At 32.2% G+C, this 5,334-nt stretch overlaps 1 long non-coding RNA gene across 1 annotated transcript; it reads left to right on the top strand.

The window, feature by feature from the left end:
• The first annotated feature begins 259 nt into the window (after positions 1-259).
• On the top strand, positions 260-2,200 carry LOC117095357. Its single transcript, XR_004441938.1, has 2 exons — positions 260-345; positions 1,691-2,200. It is a non-coding gene; the product is annotated as an uncharacterized LOC117095357 (long non-coding RNA).
• Positions 2,201-5,334: the final 3,134 nt, after the last annotated feature.

Here is a 5,334-nt window from a genome sequence, read left to right on the forward strand (position 1 = left end):
TGAATCTATAGCTCCAGAGAAAATAGACAGAGAGGTTTCCATTTCTTACACTCTTGGCTCCTGCAGGCTGCCATCATTGCAGCTGCTGCTGTCACCACTACTACCACTGCAGGGTTGCCTAGAAACCTATAGTATGAGAGAAAATAAAAATAAAGGACAAAATATTATTTTCCTTCTCTCTCTCTGAGCTTTAATTAAGTTTTTCCTTACATTTTGTTTTTTTGTTTGTTTGTTTGTTTTGTTTTGTTTTGCCCTTCAGATCACTGTAAAGTTCCCCAGTGAATTAAGTTTGGGCCAGGAGATACTAAACGATACAAAAATGGCAGATATACTGCTGTTCTGGAGGTACGTTAATTTACAGTGTTCTACCTTTACCTGTCTGTTTCTGTCTACATTTCGGGTCCTCAAATAGCTGTGCCACATATTCTGTCAAGGTTTTATACTTACATTCTGTAAGAGATAAAAGGGTATTTACTTCATCCTACCAAAAACTGGAAAACTTTCACATAGTTTTCATATATTGCTTTTCAAATAACAAAGGTATCATTTTTATAACTAGAAATATGGACACAAAAAGCTTTAGGTTTTTTGTTTGTTTGCTTGAGACGGAGTCTCACTCTGTCGCCCAGGCTCCAGTGCAGTGGCACGATCTAAGCTCACTGCACCCTCCACCTCCCAGGTTCAAACAATTCTCCTGCCTCAGCCTCCTGAGTAGCTGGGATTACAGGCGCACAACACCACGCCTGGCTAATTTTTGTATTTTCAGTAGAGACGGGGTTTCACCATATTGGCCAGGTTGGTCTCGAACTCCTGATCTCGTGATCCTCCCTTCTCGGCCTTCCAAAGTGCTGGGATTACAGGTGTGAGCCACCGCGCCCGGCCAAAATTTAAACCAGATAAATGGGCACTAGTTAATAACATCAGAGGTATATAAATATAGATAGATAGATAGATAGATAGATAGATAGATAGATATATCATTGGCAAGTATTTTAGTCATTTACAAGATTTTATTTTTCTACATTAAATCAGGCCAGAAAATTTAGCATTTATTTTTCTCATATGTTAATGCTATTTGTATTAAAACATATTATATTTCCACGGACATTCCCCTACTATTAATAGATATTAAGAATTACTTTTATCCAGTCCTTAAAATAAGACTCCTGTTTTTCAGTCCATAGTTATTCACTCAATACTACTGGGTTAAATCTTAATGCCTTTTTTCTATTCCTTATTCAAAATATTCATTTTAATTATTCTGTAATATAATAGACAAATTTAACAATCCTGTGTTAGCTTGAAATACTGAAACTTAAAGTATCTACTATAAACTATATTAAATGAAACCAAATTCTGTTCATTGTAGTCACAAAACATATGAATATAGCATCTATCATCTACCATCTAACAGTGCTACATGTTAGACCAAAGTACCACATCTTCACATACATGTACTTTGTCAGCTTATGGCTTGGTACTGGAATATCTATCAGATATTCAGTGATTAAATGCCTGTTTGTTTTTTCATAAATTATGGTATTTTTTCAGATTGTGCAATTGTCGTTTCTTTTAGAGACGAGATTTAAAGTATTCATGAAAGCCACTGTGCAAAAATACAAAAATTCCAAGATAAAAGGAAAATATTGTTTTAAAATTACAATGAAAATTACATCTTTTATGTTCTCAGGTTGTGAAAAATCTTTTTAAAAATTATCATGAAGAAAATTCAGGTCTTTAAATGTACCTCTACTCGATTGGTGCACTTTTTAACTAAGGAAAAGCTGTTTGTAATCTAGGAACTGCAATAGCTGTCACAATTAATACTGAGTATGTACTCTTTTATCATTTTTGGCAAGGATTGGTGTTTCATCATTTAGACACATCAGGTACTTACATTGTAGTGTCATATAATTTAAATTTGCATTCTTTAAAATGATGAAAAAAATACCGATCAGAAACTAGATTTTAGTATAGTGGGAAGGATTCATCCTTTGCATTCGATTGATAGAAGATGAGACAGCAATTTAAGAGAGTTTTGTTCATCTTTTCCTTTCGTGGTTGACTAACATTGACATTTTTGAGGTCTTTTGTTTCTACAGAATATTCTCTGCAGTCTCCTCTTCAAATATGGCTATTGGCTATGCTTGTGAATTTTGTGAATATACAATTATTTCAAATTAAATACTAACTAAATGTGGCTACATTGTGTTTATACATGTATAGACAAATACAGTGATTGATTATATTGTTAAATTGTCAATGAGAAAATGTGAAATGTGACAATTGTCTCTATGTACTACTGTGCTTTTTAAATTAATTTTTAAATTTATATTTAACACATAATTGTACATATTATGGAGTATAGTATGACATTTCAATGCATGTATACATTGTATAATGATAAAATTGGTGTAATTATCATATCCATCACTTTAAACATTTATCACTTCTTTTTGGTGACAACATTCAAATACTTTATCCTAGCTATCTTGAAATATACACTACGTTATTATTTGCTTTAGTCACCACAGTGCTTTATAAACTCGGTTAAAATGAGTCCTCTACAGTCAGATTACATATGGATATTCCAAAAAGGTCTACTTTCTGCCACTGAAAAGCTTGGCAACAGAAGTTATACTTTGTAAAGCTAATAATCTATGTCAACATAATCTAAAAAATTGTTCTCAGATGTGCTTACCTCTACGATTCCATTTCATTAATCAGTAGTTCATTCTTCTATCATAAGCTCCATAAATACAACTATTTTAAAGATATACATGTAAACGACGAGTTAATGGGTACAGCACACCAACATGGCACATGTATACATATGTAACAAACCTGCACGTTGTGCACATGTACCCTAGAAAATAAAGTATAATTTAAAAAAATTAAAAATAAAAGATATACATGTAAAACTCATATTTTGTCAAAACAATGCATACATATGCATACATATAGGTAAACAATATAAACAATATTCAAAGGCATAAATGAAAAACAAGTATATAAATCTAACTCCCCACAGTCCTACTCCTCAGTTCTATATCCCTAACACCAGGCAACCACTTACATCTTTTGAATCACTCTACAATTAGTTCTGCCCCAGTTTTTAAATATCGTGCTGAGCAGTATTTTATCAACTTTAGATATTATGTCTCCATTTCCTTTAAGATTTGACACTCTTATACCACTCCCATACTCCTTGGTTTTGAGGAAAAGGAAGTTCACTCCCCTCTTCTTGGGGAATAGAATATAAAAAGCGGCTGCATTACCCCCTTAATGAATAATTCCAGACCATGAGGATCCACTTTTCCTTGAGCCTTATGTTTTCAAACATGGACAGCTGTGTTGATGTTTCTGGATATTAAAACTGGTTTGGACTGATTTATTCTTACTAAATCCTGGAAATGTCTGGACAAAAAAATGTTTGTTACTTGAAAGCACTCTGTTGCTGGTTTTGAGTCTCAGTTTGAGTTTCATTAACCAAGCCAAGTAAAATAAGTAAAATCCTAATAATCTTCTGTACAAGGAAAATAAAATAAACAATAAAAAGGCAACTTATGGAATGGGAGAAAATTATTTGCAAATCATGTATATGACAAGTGGTTAATATAAAAACATATATAAAAGGAACATGTAAAATGCAATAGCAAAATCAAAAGTAATTTAATTTTTAAAATAACCTGATTAAAAGATGAACAAAATACTTGAATAGACATTTCGCTGAAAAAGACATACAAATGACCAACAGGTATATGAAAAGGTGTTCAATGTTACTCATGATCAAGGAAACACAAATCAAAACCTTGATAAACTATCACCTCACACCTGTCATAATGGCTATTATAAAAAACAAATTTTAAAAAAGATAACAAGTATTGGCCAAGATGTGGAGAAATTGGAACCCTTGTAACAATAATGATGCAAATGTAAAATGGTGCAGCTACTGAGGAAAATAGTATAGAGATTACTTTAAAAAATTTAAAATCGAACTATATGACTGAGCAATCTCACTTCTAAGTATATATCCAAAATCTATAAAATCAGTGTTTTGAAGATATATAACATTCATGTTCATTGCAGTATTATTCATAGAAGACCAGGTATAGAAATAATCTATATCTGTCCTGAATCTGTCCATCAACAGATAAATAGATAAATAAATGTGCTTTGTACATAAAATGGAATGGTATTCAGTCATTATAAAAAATAAATCTTGCCATTTGTGACAACGTGATGAACCTGGAGGACATTGTGCTAAGTGAAATAAGTCAGTCACATAGGAACAAATTCTAAATTATTCCATTTATGTGAAGTATCTAAAATAGCCAAACTCATTGAAGGAAATAATAGAATAGTGGTTTCCAGGGGCTGGAGGAAGGGAGAGATGAAGAGATGTTGGTCAAGGGGCTCAAAGTTTCAGTTATGCAAGATGAATAAATTCTAGAGCTCTGCTGTACAACCTGGTGTCTATAGTTAGCAATATTATATTGTGCACTTTAAATATTTTTAAGGCGGCAGATTTCATGATGTGTTCTTACCATAAAAAAAGGGAGAGGCACACAGAAACTTTTGAAAGTGATGAATATGTATATTACCTTGATTGTGATGATGGTTTCATGGGTTTATGCATAATATCTACCCTCATTTTATACATTAAATATGTGCAGCTTTTGTTTATCAGTTATACCTCAATAAAGCTATTAAACACAAGAAATCTATCACAACAATGTGTAACAAAAGCTTTATAAAAAATTTGAGTCAATAATTAGAGCTTATATCACTGACTTTGAATTTATTAGTCAATGTCATGGCAAACATTATCCCATGATATAAATTCCATACTGCTATTGTTCCACATATAATGTTAATTTTTACTTGCATATTTTGGTAATCAGTTAGCTTTACTATTTTTCAAAATCCTCTTCTTGTTTCATAATTTCTTTTCTTCTGGAACATTTCAATTTCATACCTACCCTTTCCTTTAAGTCTTGTAGCATTTTAGGAATGATTTTCAAGTGACTTTCAATTTCAGCATAGGATGGTTGCACAATTTCCTGGTTTCTGTTCTCTTTCTGTGCCCTATAGTTGTTGATGGTGGCGGTGATGGCTGTTGGGGTGTTGATGTTACTGTTGCTAAAGTACATTTGTATGAACTTCTCAAAGAAGGCATGGCAATTCTATTTTCCTTCTATGACTGAAAATATATTTATCCTATTCTCAAAAATTATTAGCAATCTGGTTGATAATTGAATTATGATGTAGAGTTAATTTGTCCTCAGAAACTTGAAAATAATTTCTCCATTGTCTTCTAGCATCAGGAATTGA

Source organism: Trachypithecus francoisi, unplaced genomic scaffold, assembly GCF_009764315.1.
Source record: "Trachypithecus francoisi isolate TF-2019V2 unplaced genomic scaffold, Tfra_2.0 Lachesis_group13, whole genome shotgun sequence".
NCBI lineage: Eukaryota > Metazoa > Chordata > Mammalia > Primates > Cercopithecidae > Trachypithecus > Trachypithecus francoisi.